A 20,035-nucleotide genomic window follows, 5' to 3' on the forward strand; every position below is an offset into this window, starting at 1 on the left:
ACATACAGATACACACACACACACACACACTACATAGCATACACTTATACACACACACACACTACATAGCATACACTTATACATGCAGATACACATACTCACACTACATAGCTTACATTTATACTTGCAGACACACACACACACTACATAACATACACTTATACTTACAGATACACACACACTACATAGCATACACTTATATATGCAGATACACACACACACACACTACATAGCATACACTTATACATGCAGATACACACACTGCATAGTATACACTTATACATGCAGACACACACACACTACATAGTATACACTTATACATGCAGACACACACACACTACATAGCATACACTTATACATGCAGATACACACACACTACATAGCATACACTTATACATGCAGATACACACACACTACATAGCATACACTTATACATGCAGATACACACACACTACATAGCATACACTTATACATGCAGACACACACACACTACATAGCATACACTTATACATGCAGATACACACACACTACATAGCATACACTTATACATGCAGATACACACACACTACATAGCATACACTTATACATGCAGATACACACACACTACATAGCATACACTTATACATGCAGATACACACACACTACATAGCATACACTTATACATGCAGATACACATACTCACACTACATAGCATACACTTATACATGCAGATACACACACACACACTACATAGCATACACTTATACATGCAGATACAGATACACACACACACTACATAGCTTACATTTATACATGCAGACACACACACTACATAGCATACACTTATACATAGAGATACACACAGTTATGGATACAGATACACACACACACTACATAGCATAAACTTATACATAGAGATACACACAGTTATGGATACAGATAGACACACACACTACATCATATATGGGTATCTGTAATTCATTGTATGGGGTCCTGGGGTTGGCAAGCACATTAGCTGGCAGTCTGCGGCTGCCACTGTTCTTTACCCTGGTGTTAGCACTGCTCATTGTATAAAACTGAAGGCATGCTAGTATTATCACCAGGGGTTAGACATCATCACTACCAGAGGTAGGTTAGAAAGGTCACCATTACCCGTAGTCAGAGTGTATACAGCCTTCTTACTCCTGCTTAACCCACACACCATTCCTTTTCCACAGGGAATCTAACAGGTATCTAACCCTGTGAGAGCAAAGCCAGCTGCTTCTGAGTATGGGCCCAATAGAATTAAAACAAAAAACAAAAAAAATTAAATGCATGGGGCAAATGAGGACAGATGGCTAGCAACCCGGGACAAGGGGGCAGACCCCTAAAATCGGGACTGTCCCCTGAAAATCAGGGCAGTTGGGGGGTATGTAAATGCACACTGAGCAGCTCTCTGTGCTTGTGAAGGGTTAATACACACTGTGCTGCTCTCTGTGCTTGTGAAGGGTTAATACACACTGTGCTGCTCTCTGTGCTAGTGAAGGTTTAATACACAATGTACAGCTCTCTGTGCTAGTGAAGGGTTAATACACACTGTGCAGCTCTCTGTGCTAGTGAAGGGTTAATACACACTGTGCTGCTCTTTGTGCTAGTGAAGGGTTAATACACACTGTGCTGCTCTCTGTGCTAGTGAAGGGTTAATACACACTGTGCTGCTCTCTGTGCTAGTGAAGGGCTAATACACACTGTGTAGCTCTCTGTGCTAGTGAAGGGTTAATACACACTGTGCTGCTGTTTGTGCTAGTGAAGGGTTAATACACACTGTGCTGCTCTTTGTGCTAGTGATGGGGTTACTACAATGTGTAAATCTCTTTGCTGTTTAAGGGGTTAATACAAAGTGCAGCTCTTCTCAGTGCTAGTGAAAGTGCTAATATATATTGTGTAGCTTTATGTATATAGTGTAGCTTTATGTATATAGTGTAGCTTTATGTATATAGTGTAGCTTTATGTATATAGTGTAGCTTTATGTATATTATGTAGCTGTAATGTATATAGTGTAGCTTTATGTATATAGTGTAGCTTTATGTATATAGTGTAGCTTTATGTATATAGTGTAGCTTTATGTATATTGTGTAGCTTTCTGTATATAGTGTAGCTGTAATGTATATAGTGTAGCTGTAATGTATATAGTGTAGCTTTATGTATATAGTGTAGCTGTAATGTATATAGTGTAGCTGTAATGTATATAGTGTAGCTGTAATGTATATTGTGTAGCTTTATGTATATTGTGTAGCTTTATGTATATAGTGTAGCTTTATGTATATAGTGTAACTTTATGTATATAGTGTAGCTGTATGTATATAGTGTAGCTTTATGTATATAGTGTAGCTTTATGTATATAGTGTAGCTTTATGTGTATAGTGTAGCTGTAATGTATATTGTGTAGCTGTAATGTATATAGTGTAGCTTTATGTGTATAGTGTAGCTTTATGTATATAGTGTAGCTGTAATGTATATAGTCTAGCTGTAATGTATATAGTGTAGCTTTATGTATATAGTGTAGCTTTATGTATATAGTGTAGCTGTATGTATATAGTGTAGCTTTATGTATATAGTGTAGCTTTATGTATATAGTGTAGCTTTATGTATATAGTGTAGCTTTATGTGTATAGTGTAGCTTTATGTATATAGTGTAGCTGTAATGTATATAGTGTAGCTGTAATGTATATAGTGTAGCTGTATGTATATAGTGTAGCTTTATGTGTATATTGTAGCTTTATGTATATAGTGTAGCTGTAATGTATATAGTGCAGCTTTATGTATATAGTGTAGCTTTATGTGTATAGTGTAGCTTTATGTATATAGTGTAGCTTTATGTATATAGTGTAGCTTTATGTATATAGTGTAGCTTTATGTGTATAGTGTAGCTTTATGTATATAGTGTAGCTTTATGTATATAGTGTAGCTTTATGTATATAGTGTAGCTGTAATGTATATAGTGTAGCTGTAATGTATATAGTGTAGCTGTAATGTATATAGTGTAGCTGTAATGTATATAGTGTAGCTGTAATGTATATAGTCTAGCTGTAATGTATATAGTCTAGCTGTAATGTATATAGTGTAGCTTTATGTATATAGTGTAGCTGTATGTATATAGTGTAGCTTTATGTGTATAGTGTAGCTTTATGTATATAGTGTAGCTGTAATGTATATAGTGTAGCTGTATGTATATAGTGTAGCTGTATGTATATAGTGTAGCTTTATGTATATAGTGTAGCTTTATGTATATAGTGTAGCTGTAATGCACTAGTAGAGGATATGACAGTGACAATGTGCTCAGTTACTAATTTTATGAATTTGCAGCATTTAAACATCCAATTTGTCTTTGAAATAGCAGCATATTTTCTTTTGTCTGATTGGCTGCTGCTTAACATGTGATCTCTCTACATGTATTCTGGGAGATGTAGTTCAGTATTGAACTGACTTTAGTTCCCCTCCCATTTACTTCCTGTGCAGCCGTTGCTGGGTGAGTGAGTCAGGCTGTGTACTGTGTGATTTTAGTCACTTTCTGGTCTTCTTAAAATTTTTACAATTGTTATAAATGTTGTTGTTCTTTGAATGCATGTTACACGTCTGCTTGTGCCAGGCAATGGAGTAATAAGTCACCTTCTTCTTTTTTTTATGCAAGTAAAGGGCTAATGCACACTGTGTTGCTCTCTGTTCTAGTGAAGGGTTAATACACACTGTGTTGCTCTCTGTGCCAGTGTAGGGTTAATACACACTGTGCTGCTCTCTGTGCTAGTGAAGGGTTAATACACACTGTGCTGCTCTCTGTGCTAGTGAAGGGTTAATACACACTGTACTGCTCTCTGTGCTAGTGAAGGGTTAATACACACTGTGCTGCTCTCTGTGCTAGTGAAGGGTTAATACACACTGTGCAGCTCTGTTCTAGTGAAGGGTTAATACACACTGTGCTGCTCTCTGTGCTAGTGAAGGGTTAATACACACTGTGCTGCTCTCTGTTCTAGTGAAGGGTTAATACACACTGTGTTGCTCTCTGTGCCAGTGAAGGGTTAATACACACTGTGCAGCTCTGTTCTAGTGAAGGGTTAATACACACTGTGCTGCTCTCTGTGCTAGTGAAGGGTTAATACACACTGTGCTGCTCTCTGTGCTAGTGAAGGGTTAATACACACTGTGCTGCTCTCTGTGCTAGTGAAGGGTTAATACCCACTGTGCAGCTATCTGTGCTAGTGAAGGGTTAATACACACTGTGCAGCTCTCTGTGCTAGTGAAGGGGTTAATACAAAGGGTGCTGCTATTTGTGCTAGTAAATGGTTAATACACAGTGAGTTACTCTCTGTGCTAGTAAATGGTTAATACTCACTGTGCTGCTCTCTGTCATAGGGAAGGGGTTAATACACACTGTGCTGCTCTCTGTGCTAGTGAAGGGTTAATACACACTGTGCTGCTCTCTGTGCTAGTGAAGGGTTAATACACACTGTGCTGCTCTCTGTGCTAGTGAAGGGTTAATACACACTGTGCTGCTCTCTGTGCTAGTGAAGGGTTAATACACACTGCTGCTATTTGTGCTAGTGAAGGGTTAATACACACTGCCTTGCTCTCTGTGCTAGTGAAGGGTTAATACACACTGCGCTGCTCTCTGTGCTAGGGAAAAGGTTAATACACACTGTGCTGCTCTCTGTGCTAGTGAAGGGTTAATACACACTGTGCAGCTCTTTGTGCTAGTGAAGGGTTAGTACACATTGTGCTGCTATTTGTGCTAGTGAAGGGGTTAATACACACTGTGCTATTTGTGCTAGTGAAGGGTTAATACACACTGTGCTGCTCTCTGTGCTAGTGAAGGGTTAATACCCACTGTGCTGCTCTCTGTGCTAGTGAAGGGTTAATACACACTGTACTACTCTCTGTGCTAGTGAAGGGTTAATACACACTGTGCTGCTCTCTGTGCTAGTGAAGGGTTAATACACACTGCTGCTATTTGTGCTAGTGAAGGGTTAATACACACTGCCTTGCTCTCTGTGCTAGTGAAGGGTTAATACACACTGCGCTGCTCTCTGTGCTAGGGAAAAGGTTAATACACACTGTGCTGCTCTCTGTGCTAGTGAAGGGTTAATACACACTGTGCTGCTCTTTGTGGTAGTGAAGGGTTAGTACACATTGTGCTGCTATTTTTGCTAGTGAAGGGGTTAATACACACTGTGCTATTTGTGCTAGTGAAGGGTTAATACACACTGTGCTGCTCTCTGTGCCAGTGAAGGGTTAATACCCACTGTGCTGCTCTCTGTGCTAGTGAAGGGTTAATACACACTGTGCTGCTCTCTGTGCCAGTGAAGGGTTAATACACACTGTGCTACTCTCTGTGCTAGTGAAGGGTTAATACACACTGTGCTGCTCTCTGTGCCAGTGAACGGTTAATACACACTGTGCTGCTCTCTGTGCTAGTAAAGGGTTAATACACACTGTGCAGCTCTCTGTGCTAGTGAAGGGTTAATACACACTGTGCTGCTCTGTGTGCCAGTGAAGGGTTAATACACATCGATTGTCTGTTCCTCCCGGTAGGGAAAAAAACAAACAGACTCCTCCGTGGCAACTCTATAGGATACAATTAGGCGTTCACAGATATAGATATAGCAAAAATGTGAAGACTCACCCCCTTCTTCACGGCTCTTCGATGTGTTGTGCACCTGTTGTTTGTAGCCGTTAGGTGTAGCACTCTTTGCGCTTTAGCCGGACTCTGTGTATCGGCCTGGAGCCTCCACGCTCTAACAAGCCTCACGTCGGTCGCTGTCGCTCTGACTCACCCGGCCTACAGGCGTGACGTCATCCTCCGTAGCCGACTTGCAGGGGGTAAGGAGACTCGGATTATTATGTACTATTTCTCCTTTGAGGGGGTTTTCTATCTCCAGAGATGCGGGACAGCCATGGGTGCCAAGTTCGCACCCTCTTTCGCCAACCTCTACATGGGGTGGTGGGAGCTGTCCCGCATCTATGGAGATGGGAACCCCTTCAGGAGAAATATTCAATTCTACTGGCGTTACATAGATGATCTGCTCCTGGTGTGGAGGGGCACAGAGGCGGAGGCTGAGACCTTTGTGCAATGGTTAAACAACAATGACCTTGGGTTGGAGTTCACTTTTGAACTAAACAGGAATCAGATTAATTTCCTGGATCTTACATTAAGAGGCATTCCCAAGGTTGGGGTTGAAACCGAAGTTTACAGAAAACCAATAACGGGAAACACACTACTCCACGCCAGGAGCAGTCATCCTAAACCGGTTTTTAGATCAGTAGCTAAGGGTCAATTTACCCGATTGAAGCGCAATTGTAGCAATTCTGAGCAATTTGAGTTTCACGCTGACCAATTGGCGGAACGCTTAAAAGAAAGAGGTTATCAATCATCAGTCATTCGAAAAGCAAGGGAGGAAGTCACTTCCTGCAATAGAAGAAAGCTGCTAGAGAAAGCAGAACCAAAAAGAGACAAGGGAGGAAAGACTTATTTTGTAACAGACTATAGCACCCAATACAATAAGATTTGTCAAATAATAAGAAAACATTACAAATTGCTAGCTGCGGACAACGCACTAGCGGATGTGGTGGAAAAAGGTTGTAAATGCTCATTCAGAAAGGGAGTCACAATGGGTAACCTACTAGCTCCGACACAATTAAAAAATACACGGAGGGAGCAAAACAGCTCCTGGCTCCGGTTCAAAGGAGTTTATAGGTGCAGCAATCAATCTTGCAAAGCATGTGAACATCTCCTAATAGGAGAGGGATTCAGATGCAGTGCCACCAATGCACTTTTCAATCACAAACAGTGCATGAATTGCAGAAACAGTTTTGTGGTCTACCTAGCAGGTTGTGTCATGTGTAACCTACAATATGTGGGCATGACTACAAGAGAGACAAGGGAGCGGATTAGGGAACATTTGTTGGACATCAAAGCGGGCTCTCTGACCACCCCACTCGTCCAGCACTTCAAATTGTTCCATAACAAGGATGGTACACACTTTAAATGGACAATAATAGAAACAGTGGAAGCTGGGCGAAGGGGTGGTGACAGAAAATCCGTACTTGCAAAAAAAGAAGTCTTCTGGATTTTTAAATTAAAGACAAGATACCCCACAGGACTTAATTCAGCTTACGATCTCATTAATCATTGGATCTAAAACAGTTTAATTATATATACTGTCACATTGAAGACTTAGGCAAGGCAAGGCTATTTGTCCACATAATTCCCACTTTTTATCTATTTAATTGTTCTTTACTCAGTAGGACTAACTGCCCCAAAGATAAAATCCCTTTGGTTTAGGACAGTACCAACACTGATATTAATAATGAGAATCATATAATTAGATCTTAATTTCAATATGAAAGGTGATAGGAATACACTATTTGAAATTTAGAATATGCAGTGGTTGCAGCAAGAAAGAAACCTAAAAGAACAAACATAGGATAATGAAACAGGGATTGTAGGGGTCAGCAGCAGGGTCTAGCACTTCAGTGGATACATGTACTAGGACCCACATAGATGAGTAATTTAGACATTTTATAAAAAAATAAAAAAATATAAGAAGTACACTTTAATTGAGTAAGTAAATAAATACATAGATCAAATTAAGTAAATCACACACTGAGCACTGACAAATTCAATTATTACAGGCAGCATAGATAGGTCTTTAACATAGTTTATACAGAGACACTAAGTACACCAGTTAAGTAAGAGTTAAACTGGTCACAGCCTCTCAACCAATAGTTTGTTTTTAACCCCTTTTTAAGCCCAAGGTAAGGAGGGAGTAATTAAGCTATGATTACGGCATAACTGCTGAAACGCGTAAGCTTGTACACCATGGAAGGGCTGTTACTTTTGTGACCTGTTTTACCGGATGAAAATAAAAGTTGTAATCACTTTACAATTGCGACTCCAGCATCTCTTTTTTCTCAAGGGTTAATACACACTGTGCTGCTCTCTGTGCTAGTGAAGGGTTAATACACACTGTGCTGCTCTCTGTGCTAGTGAAGGGTTAATACACACTGTGCTGCTCTCTGTGGTAGTGAAGGGTTAATACACAATGTGCAGCTCTCTGTGGTAGTGAAGGGTTAATACACACTGTGCTGCTCTCTGTGCTAGTGAAGGGTTAATACACACTGTGCTGCTCTCTGTGCTAGTGAAGGGTTAATACACACTGTGCAGCTCTCTGTGCTAGTGAAGGGTTAATACACACTGTGCAGCTCTCTGTGATAGTGAAGGGTTAATACACACTGTGCTGCTCTCTGTGCTAGTGAAGAGTTAATACACACTGTGCTGCTCTCTGTGCTAGTGAAGGGTTAATACACACTGTGCAGCTCTCTGTGATAGTGAAGGGTTAATACACACTGTGCTGCTCTCTGTGCTAGTGAAGGGTTAATACACACTGTGCTGCTCTCTGTGCTAGTGAAGGGTTAATACACACTGTGCAGCTCTCTGTGCTAGTGAAGGGTTAATACACACTGTGCTGCTCTCTGTGCTAGTGAAGGGTTAATACACACTGTGCTGCTCTCTGTGATAGTGAAGGGTTAATACACACTGTGCTGCTCTCTGTGATAGTGAAGGGTTAATACACACTGTGCTGCTCTCTGTGCTAGTGACTGGTTAATACACACTGTGCAGCTCTCTGTGCTAGTGAAGGGTTAATACACACTGTGCAGCTCTCTGTGCTAGTGAAGGGTTAATACACACTGTGCTGCTCTCTGTGCTAGTGAAGGGTTAATACACACTGTGCTGCTCTCTGTGCTAGTGAAGGGTTAATACACACTGTGCTGCTCTCTGTGCTAGTGAAGGGTTAATACACACTGTGCTGCTGTCTGTGCTAGTGAAGGGTTAATACACAGTGTGTTGCTCTCTGTGCTAGTGAAGGGTTAATACACACTGTGCTGCTCTCTGTGCTAGTGAAGGGTTAATACACACTGTGCTGCTCTCTGTGCTAGTGAAGGGTTAATACACACTATGCTACTCTCTGTGCTAGTGAAGGGTTAATACACACTGTGCAGCTCTCTGTGCTAGTGAAGGGGTTAATACACACTGTGCTGCTCTCTGTGCTAGTGAAGGGTTAATACACACTGTGCTGCTCTCTGTGCTAGTGAAGGGTTAATACACACTGTGCTACTCTCTGTGCTAGTGAAGGGTTAATACACACTGTGCTACTCTCTGTGCTAGTGAAGGGTTAATACACACTGTGCTGCTCTCTGTGCTAGTGAAGGGTTAATACACACTGTGCTGCTCTCTGTGCTAGTGAAGGGTTAATACACACTGTGCTGCTCTCTGTGCTAGTGAAGGGTTAATACACACTGTGCTGCTCTCTGTGCTAGTGAAGGGTTAATACACATTGTGTAACTCTCTGTGCTAGTGAAGGGTTAATACACACTGTGCTGCTCTCTGTGCTAGTGAAGGGTTAATACACACTGTGCTACTCTCTGTGCTAGTGAAGGGTTAATACACACTGTGCAGCTCTCTGTGCTAGTGAAGGGGTTAATACACACTGTGCAGCTCTCTGTGCTAGTGAAGGGGTTAATACACACTGTGCTGCTCTCTGTGCTAGTGAATGGTTAATACACACTGTGCTGCTCTCTGTGCTAGTGAAGGGGTTAATACACACTGTAGATAGAGGGGAGATAAAAAGGAGGCACCACAATAGTGTGAGATTGTAGATGACAGAGACCCCCACATACGATACAGAATCACTTACTAGATTGCAAGCACTTGAGAAGTGCCACAGGTGCAGACTGAACCATTAAAAGCTGTCCAGCGAGCTTATCCTCACGATAGAAGAGCCAGAGGGTTAGCTTCAAAATTCCCCACACGTACTGGAGTCAGATATGAGCCGAACTGGTTTAGGAAATCCCAATCTAGGAAAAATTCAGCTCCCAAAAAACTTAGCCAATAAAGTGAAAAATCGGCTGATGTATAAAAACAGTTAAAATAAAACAGGCGTGATGACAGCAAGGTTAAAATATAACAATTAAGTTTATTATAACCTAATACACTACGCGTTTCCCGGTCACAACAACCGTTTCATCAGGTGTAAATTACTAACACAGTCATCACACTATTTAAAACAAATCTCGGCGTCTCAAGTCTTACAATGAGCATGCGTGCTAAAACTATGAACCAATAAGGTGTTCGTCTAAGCCGGCTCATTGTTGATAGGGCAAATCAAAAAAATAATAACCGGCTCAGGGATCCAGCGTTATATATATATATATATATATATATATATATATATATATATATATATATATATATATATATATATATATATATATATATATATATATATATATATATATATATATATATATATATATATATATATGTAGCCCTCAGTTTACGCCGGGGTTAGGTTCCAGAAGGAATGGTTGTAAATCGAAACCGTTGTAAATTGAAACCCAGTTTATAATGTAAGTCAATGGGAAGTGAGGGAGATAGGTTCCAGGCCCCTCTCCAAATTGTCATAAGTAACACCTAATACTTATTTTTAAAGCTTTGAAATGAAGACTTTAAATGCTAAACAACATTATAAACCTAATAAAATAATCACACAACACAGAATATATAATTAAACTAAGTTAAATGAACAAAAACATTTGCTAAACAGCGTTATAAACCTAATAAAATAATCACACAACACAGACTTCACTTGCATTTATCTGCAAACAGTTCTTTCTATGCATTCCAATCTGGACTGATTTATAGACAGGAAGATCTTGTTCCTTTGAAATCTGCTCGATAGCTCAGGTCTGGTTAAACTGATTAATTTCAGCTTGCTTGGCTTTGCTGCAACACAAGCGGACAGCTCCACCTACTGGCTATTTTAATAAATGCACTGCTTAATGCTTTTCAATAGCAGTCACATGACTGGAAAAAAAGGTTGTTATTCTGAAACGGTGTAAATTGAACCGTTGTAAAACGAGGGCCACCTGTATAGCGTTTTTTATATATATATATATATATATATATATATATATATATATATATATATATATATATATATATATATATATATATATATATATATATAATTTATAATTATATACCCATGATTCGCTCCCACTGTAATATTTCCATTTATGGGGTGCTATCCTGTCACTCTGTATATATGGTATGTGATGTATTTTAATTTATTATTGGTATAATGCTTATGTTTATTATACTTATTTGTATTATCTTATATGGGTTTTTTGGTTCCAGATATTATTTGATAGTGGATTTTGTTTTGTTATTTTATATACTTTTAACATGATTTTTCACCATTCATTTTTTTTTATATATATCGAGTATATTTTTATATTTATCATAGTATCTATGTGATTGGTTCCTTTTTGTTTGTTTGGCTGACTTTATAGAAGTATCTAAGTGTGTGTAACTTTGTATTATATAGTACACATATTTCTATTTCCCCTGTAGATACTCACTAATATTGAGTATTGATAATGGGTACAATTTCTAGTAGCATTAATGTCAGTTTGTTATGCGGAGTCATAAGGTGGAATATGCTATACATTTTTATACTTTTACGACCTTTTGCTTAGTGATTTTAGCACAAGTATTATGTTTGTATTTCTTTTTATTGTCAGTGGTTTTTTGCCATTGGGCATAGCGGAGCTTTACAGCGGCTTCCTAAGAGTGACAGGTAACACTCCTACTTTGGTTGGTACCACACGCCCCTCCTTATTGCCCTATCAACAATGAGCCGGCTTAGACGAACACCTTATTGGTTCATAGTTTTAGCACGCATGCTCATTGTAAGACTTGAGACGCCGAGATTTGTTTTAAATAGTGTGATGATTGTGTTAGTAATTTACACCTGATGAAACGGTTGTTGTGACCGGGAAACGCGTAGTGTATTAGGTTATAATAAACTTAATTGTTATATTTTAACCTTGCTGTCATCACGCCTGTTTTATTTTAACTGTTTTTATACATCAGCCGATTTTTCACTTTATTGGCTAAATTTTTTGGGAGCTGAATTTTTCCTAGATTGGGATTTCCTAAACCAGTTGGGCTCATATCTGACTCCAGTACGTGTGGGGAATTTTGAAGCTAACCCTCTGGCTCTTCTATCGTGAGGATAAGCTCGCTGGACAGCTTTTAATGGTTCAGTCTGCACCTGTGGCACTTCTCAAGTGCTTGCAATCTAGTAAGTGATTCTGTATCGTATGTGGGGGTCTCTGTCATCTACAATCTCACACTATTGTGGTGCCTCCTTTTTATCTCCCCTCTATCTGCAGATCGTCGCTTGTGCCATCAGCCTTGGAAGGAGTGTTTGCTGCCGCACACCCGCTATTTAGCGGACGTTTGGAGATATTTCCAGTATTTGGATTTTGTATGAGGACTATACTAACGATCTGTAGTACCTGGGTATTTTACTATATGTATCCTGCTATGTTATTTAGCACTGTCACTATTGTTTGAGACTATTTTTGTTGTTAGTCATTTGCACTTTATTATATATTCTAGCATTGTATGATATTATATATATTGCTGGTTATTTGCATATTATTATCAGACTGCATATACTTTACATTGTCCGATCCAGTTTTTGAGGATTTTTTGCTCCTTTGTTGAAGGATATTAGAGCATATCTCAATATACTGGCACTGTTTATTACGCTTTATATTTTGTTCACAGTTTTTCACATTATTGTGAATCTACAGTCACTTTTCCTTGTTATATTTGGTGGATATTGTTACCAAATCTTATCACTCATATTTTCAGATTCACTCATTTTCCTTTGTTGAAAGATATTTAGAGTATATATCTTTAGCACGCATTACGCCTAGGCGCCTTCACTTTTCACATCACATTTTGTTATTAATACACACTGTGCTGCTCTCTGTGCCAGTGAAGGGTTAATACACTCTGTGCTGCTCTCTATGCCAGTGAAGGGTTAATACACACTGTTCTGCTCTCCATGCTAGTGAAGGGTTAATACACACTGTGCTTCTCTCTGTGCTAGTGAAGGGCTAATCACACTGTGCTGCTCTCTGTGCCAGTGAAGGGTTAATACACACTGTGCAGCTCTCCGTGCTAGTGAAGGGTTAATACACACTGTACAGCTCTTTGTGCCAGTGAAGGGTTAATACACACTGTGCAGCTCTGTGCCAGTGAAGGGTTAATACACACTGCGGTTCTCTGTGCCAGTGAAGGGTTAATACACACTGTGCGGCTCTCTGTACCAGTGAAGGGTTAATACATACTGTGCTGCTCACCATGCTAGTGAAGGGTTAATACACACTGTGCTGCTCTCTGTGCCATTGAAGGGTTAATACACTTTGCTATTCTCTGTGCAAGTGAAGGGTTAATACACACTGTGCTGTGAAGGGTTAATACACACTGTGCTGCTCTCTGGGCTAGTGAAGGGTTAATACACACTGTGCTGCTCTCTGTGCTAGTGAAGGGTTAATACACACTGTGCTGCTCTGTCATAGGGAAGGGTTAATACACACTGTGCTGCTCTCTGTGCTAGTGAAGGGTTAATACACACTGTGCTGCTATTTGTGCTAGTGAAGGGGTTAATACACACTGTGCTGCTATTTGTGCTAGTGAAGGGTTAATACAGAGTGTGTTGCTCTCTGTGCTAGTGAAGGAGTTAATACACACTGTGCTGCTCTCTGTGCTAGTGAAGGGTTAATACACACTGTTCAGCTCTCTGTGCTAGTGAAGGGTTAATACACACTGTGCTGCTCTGTGCTAGTGAAGGGTTAATACACACTGTTCTGCTCTCTGTGCTAGTGAAGGGTTAATACACACTGTGCTGCTCTGTGCTAGTGAAGGGTTAATACACACTGTGCTGCTCTCTGTGCTAGTGAAGGGTTAATACACACTGCAGCTCTCTGTGCCAGTGAAGGTTTAATACACACTGTGCTGCTCTCTATGCCAGTGAAGGGTTAATACACACTGTGCTGCTCTCCGTGCTAGTGAAGGGTTAATACACACTGTGCTGCTCTCTGTGCTAGTGAAGGGTTAATACACACTGTGCTGCTCTCTGTGCTAGTGAAGGGTTAGTACACACTGTGCTGCTCTCTGTGCTAGTGAAGGGTTAATACACACTGTGCTGCTCTCTGTGCTAGTGAAGGGTTAATACACACTGTGCTGCTCTCTGTCCTAGTGAAGGGTTAATACACACTGTGCTGCTCTCTGTGCTAGTGAAGGGTTAATACACACTGTGCTACTCTCTGTGCTAGTGAAGGGTTAATACACACTGTGCTGCTCTCTGTGCTAGTGAAGGGTTAATACTGTGCAGCTCTCTGTGCCAGTGAAAGTTTAATACACACTGTGCTGCTCTCTATGCCAGTGAAGGGTTAATACACACTGTGCTGCTCTCCATGCTAGTGAAGGGTTAATACACACTGTACACCTCTTTGTGCCAGTGAAGGGTTAATACACACTGTGCAGCTCTGTGCCAGTGAAGGGTTAATACACACTGCGGTTCTCTGTGCCAGTGAAGGGTTAATACACACTGTGCGGCTCTCTGTGCCAGTGAAGGGTTAATACATACTGTGCTGCTCACCATGCGAGTGAAGGGTTAATACACACTGTGCTGCTCTCTGTGCCAGTGAAGGGTTAATACACTTTGCTATTCTCTGTGCAAGTGAAGGGTTAATACACACTGTGCTGTGAAGGGTTAATACACACTGTGCTGCTCTCTGGGCTAGTGAAGGGTTAATACACACTGTGCTGCTATTTGTTCTAGTGAAGGGTTAATACACACTGTGCTGCTCTCTGGGCTAGTGAAGGGTTAATACACACTGTGCTGCTATTTGTTCTAGTGAAGGGTTAATACACACTGTGCTGCTCTCTGTGCTAGTGAAGGGTTAATACTCACTGTGCTGCTCTCTGTCATAGGGAAGGGGTTAATACACACTGTGCTGTTCTCTGTGCTAGGGAAGGGGTTAATACACACTGTGCTGCTCTCTGTCATAGGGAAGGGTTAATACACACTGTGCTGCTCTGTCATAGGGAAGGGTTAATACACACTGTGCTGCTCTCTGTACTATTGAAGAGTTAATACACACTGTGCTGCTCTCTGTGCTAGTGAAGGGTTAATACACACTGTGCTGCTATTTGTGCTAGTGAAGGGGTTAATACACACTGTGCTGCTATTTGTGCTAGTGAAGGGTTAATACAGAGTGTGTTACTCTCTGTGCTAGTGAAGGGTTAATACACACTGTGCTAGACTGCTAGTGAAGGGTTAATACACACTGTGCTGCTCTCTGTGCTAGTGAAGGGTTAATACACACTGTGCTGCTCTCTGTGTTAGTGAATGGTTAATACACACTGTGCTGCTCTCTGTCCAAGTGAAGGGTTAATACACTCTGTGTAGCTCTCTGTGCCAGTGAAGGGGTTTATGCAGGGTTGTCACTGCTATTTTGTTAACCCCTTAACGACCGAGGACATGCAGGGTACGTCCTCAAAAAAAAGGCAGTTAACGCCTGAGGACGTACCCTGCACGTCCTCGGTGTGGAAAGCAGCTGGAAGCGATCCTGCTCGCTTCCAGCTGCTTTCCGGTTATTGCAGTGATGCCTCGATATCGAGGCATCCTGCAATAACCATTTTTAGCCATCCGATGCAGAGAGAGCAACTCTGTGGCCCTCTCTGCACCGGACATTAACGGCTAAGTTCGTTGGTGGGTGGGAGCCGGTGTGGGAGGCGGGTGGTGGCCATCGATGGCCTTTGTGATGCGGAGGGGGGCAGGATCTGTGCGGACGCGCGCAGGTGCATGGGGAGGCCGGGCAGGCGCGTGCACGGGGAGGGAGCGGGTGGGAACCACTACGCTACAGAAATTTTTTAGTTAGAAGTGGGGATAAAGGGGGGAATTTTATTTGATTTGATGATCGGTTTGGCTGGTGGGATATTGGTCTGTGGGGGGGAAGCTACACTACAGAAAAAAATAAAAACAAAGTAATAAAAAACATTTTCATTTGCAAACTGGGTACTGGCAGACAGCTGCCAGTATGCAAGAAAGCCCCCAATAAGGCAGAGGGGGGGGGGGGTTAGGGAGCTATTTTGGGGGGATCAGGGAGGTTGGGGGCTAAGGGGGGATCCTACATAGCAGCATATGTAAATATGCTATTAAAAGAAATAAAAATATTCGAAGATACCTTTTTATTTTAGTACTGGCAGACTTTCTGCCAGTACTTAAGATGGCGGGGACAATTGTGGGGTGGGGGAGGGAAGGGAGCTGTTTGGGAGGGATCAGGGGGTGCGATGTGTCAGGTGGGAGGCTGATCTCTACACTAAAGCTAAAATTAACCCTGCAAGCTCCCTACAAACTACCTAATTAACCCCTTCACTGCTAGCCATACTACACGTGTGATGCTCAGCAGCATTTAGCAGCCTTCTAATTACCAAAAAGCAACGCCAAAGCCATATAAGTCTGCTATTTCTGAACAAAGGGGATCCCAGAGAAGCATTTACAACCATTTGTGCCATAATTGCACAAGCTGTTTGTAAATAATTTTAGTGAGAAACCTAAAGTTTGTGAAAAAGTGAACAAATTTTTTATTTTATTTGATCGCTTTTGGCGGTGAAATGGTGGCATGAAATATACCAAAATGGGCCTAGATCAATACTTTGGGATGTCTTCTAAAAATATATATATATACATGTCAATGGATATTCAGAGATTCCTGAAAGATATTAGTGTCCCAATGTAACTAGTGCTAATTTTGAAAAAAAGTGGTTTGGAAATTGCAAAGTGCTACTTGTATTTATTGCCCTATAACTTGCAAAAAAAGCAAAGGACATGTAAACATTGGGTATTTCTAAACTCAGGACAAAATTTAGAAACTATTTAGCATGGGTGTTTTTTGGTGGTTGTAGATGTGTAACAGATTTTGGGGGTCAAAGTTAGAAAAAGTGTGTTTTTTTTTCAATTATTTCATCATATTTTGTATTATTTTTATAGCAAATTATAAGATATGATGAAAATAATGGTAGATTTTGAAAGTCCATTTAATGGCGAGTATATAATATGTGTGGGTACAGTAAATGAGTAAGAGGAAAATTACAGCTAAACACAAACACCGCAAAAATGTAAAAATAGCCTTGGTCACAAACGGACAGAAAATGGAAAAGTGCTGTGGTCATTAAGGGATTAACAACAGTTACATTGTTTTACATGATCTTATCACCCCTGTTCAGACTTACTAGGGGCAGATATGTAGCAGAGTCAGGTTTATGAAGCCTTTAGTGTGCACTTATAATGCTAATGATTGAAAAACCCACTATTTTCAGAGTTTAACCCCTTAAGGACCAAGGTCCTACAAAAAATGGTCGTTAACGACCAAGGACGTGCCTGGCATGTCCTCTTGGGTTTGAAGCGCTGGAAGCAATCATGATCACTTTCAGGGTATTGCAGTAATGCCTCGATATTGAGGCATCACTGCAATACCATTTTTTTTTCTCATTGATGCAGAGAGAGCCACTCTGTGGCCCTCTCTGCATTGGCCAGCGATGGTGCTGATCGTTGGTGGGTGGGAGCCATAGCAGGGAGGCAGGTGGGCGGCCAACGCTGGTCAGTTCCAGATAATGTATGGGAAGGATGGAGAGGGAGGGGGGAATAAACTTTTTTTTCTCAGCAAACTGGGTTCTGGCAGACGGCTGTCAGTACCCAAGATGGTGGCATATAGGTAGAGGGGGGAGGGTTAGAGAGCTGTTTGGGGGGTCAGGGAGGTTAGGGGCTAAGGGGGGATCCAGCACTGCAGTATAAAAATAAAAAAAGCCTTTTATTTTAGTACTGGCAGACTTTCTACCAGTACTTAAGATGGCAGTGACAATTGTGAGGTTGGGGAGGGAAGAGAGCTGTTTGAGAGGGGTCAGGGAGGGATCAGGGGGTGGGAGGATGATCTCTACACTAAAGCTAAAATTAACCCTACAACCTACCTAATTAACACCTTCACTGCTGGGCATAATACAAGTGTGGTGTGCAGCGACATTTACCAAAAAGTATTGCCAAAGCCATAATGTCAGCTATTTCTGAACAAAGGGGATCCCAAAGAAACATTTACAACCACGTGTGCCATAATTGCACAAGCTGTTTGTAAATAAATTCAGTGAGAAACCTAAAGTTTGTGAAAAAGTTAATATTTTTTATTTAATATCATTTGGCGGTGAAATGGTGGCATGAAATATACCAAAATGGGCCTAGATCAATACTTTGGGTTGTCTACTAAAAAAAAATATATACAGTACATGTGACAGGTTATTCATAGATTCCTGACAGATTTCAGTGTTACAACGTAACTTTCTCTAATTTTGAAAAAAAAATGGTTTGGAAATAGCAAAGTGCTACTTGTACTTATTGCCCTATAACTTGCAAAGAACATGTAAACATTCGGTATTTCTAAACTCAGGACAAAATTTAGAAACTATTTAGCATGGGTGTTTTTTGGTGGTTGTAGATGTGTAACAGATTTTGGGGGTCAAAGTTAGAAAAAGTGTGTGTTTTTTTTTTTTTTTTCAATTGTTTTCATCATATTTTTATTAAAAAAAGTGTTTATAGTAAATTATAAAATATGATGAAAATAATGGTATCTTTAGAAAGTCCATTTATTGGCGAGAAAAACGGTATATAATATGTGTGGGTACAGTAAATGAGTAAGGGGAAAATTACAGCTAAACACAAACACTGCAGAAATGTAAAAATAGCCCTGGTCCCTAACGGTAAGAAAATTGAAAAATGGTGTGGTCACTAAGGGGTTAAAGGACAGTAAAGATAAAATCAAACTTTCAGGATTCAGATAGGGCATGCAATTTTTACAACTTTCAATTTTATTTTTATCATAAAAGCTGCTTTGTTCTTTTGGTATTCTTTGTTGAAAGCTAAACCTAGATAGGCACATATGCTAATTTCTTGCCTCTTATCTTTTATCTATTAGTGCATTTTATAGCTTTTCACAGCAAGACACTGCTAGTTCATGTGTGCTATATAGATAACATGCTCAATCCTGTGGAGTTTTTTGAGCTAGCACTGATCTGAGATGAGGGCAGTCTGCAGAGGCTTAGATACAAGGTAATCACAGTGGTTAAAAGTATATTAAAGTGAAGGTCAATTTTCATCAATGAGTGCCCGTTTTTTAAAAATACTTTTAAAAACAGGGGCACTTTCATTGCTGAAAATTAACATTGCACTGGATTTGAAGAAATACTTACCTTTTACTCCTGCAAAACCGGATCGCCAATCTCAGCCTCAGTTCCTCTGTACTGACGTCAGAAATGACGAAAACCGGCTTCCTCCAATAATGGCTTGCTCCCCAGAGCGTCCAGCCCGTGATGCCTGGCTGTGATTGGAGGAAGCCAGTTTCGTCATTGCTGTGGTCTACAGCAGGAAGAAGAAGGAGGGGGATTTACAGAAGTAAAAGGTAAGTATTTCTTCAAATCCAGTGCAATGTTCATTTTCATCAATGAAAGTGCCCCTGTTTTTAAAAGTATTTTTAAAAACCGGGCACTCATTGATGAAAATTGATCTTTACTTTAATATAACAGTGTTGTTATGCAAAACTGGGGAATGGGTAATAAAGGGATTATCTACATTTTTAAAATAGAACAATTCTGGAGTAGACTGTCCCTTTAAGCACAGATTTAAGTGCTGTTTCTATTGGTTACAACAGATTGTACTTTGGCTGTGTTTTCATTGCGGTGGTAAAGTTTAGAAACTGCTGGTATCATAAAAATTCTCCATAGACTTTAATGGCGATAAATGTTTTTATCACTTAGTTTTCACAATTTACCTCCTCAGTGGGATTTAGGTCTTTGTGTTTTACAGCTGACAAAGCCCTTTATGACAATAACATTAGTTAATAAAAATGTATATACAGGGGCAGACTGAGACCAACCAAGGCCTCTGGGCAAAAGGTGTGACAGGACCCCCCACCCTCTTCAATTCCAGTGACCATAAAGATTAGAGCTGTCATTCCCTGCAGATTTACATTCTGAGCTCCCCAGCAGCACATAACCCCTATAGATGAGCATTCAAATAAATGTGTTATTCACCCTAATTTCACATAGATGATC

General features: G+C 40.5%; 1 protein-coding gene across 2 annotated transcripts in view; it reads left to right on the forward strand.

Moving 5' to 3' along the window:
- The first annotated feature begins 3,465 nt into the window (after positions 1-3,465).
- The window catches only part of LOC128659869 (gastrula zinc finger protein XlCGF26.1-like), a 172,009-nt gene continuing 155,439 nt past the window's right edge, over positions 3,466-20,035 (forward strand). Inside the window, exon 1 of one of the 2 annotated variants that reach the window (XM_053713446.1) lies at positions 3,466-3,487. The gene's annotated coding sequence lies outside the window, so the exon portion shown is untranslated. The remainder of the gene's footprint in view (positions 3,488-20,035) is intronic. The other variant, XM_053713447.1, reaches the window with a different exon arrangement.

The sequence above is a fragment of the Bombina bombina genome, chromosome 5 (genome assembly GCF_027579735.1).
Source record: "Bombina bombina isolate aBomBom1 chromosome 5, aBomBom1.pri, whole genome shotgun sequence".
Lineage (NCBI taxonomy): Eukaryota > Metazoa > Chordata > Amphibia > Anura > Bombinatoridae > Bombina > Bombina bombina.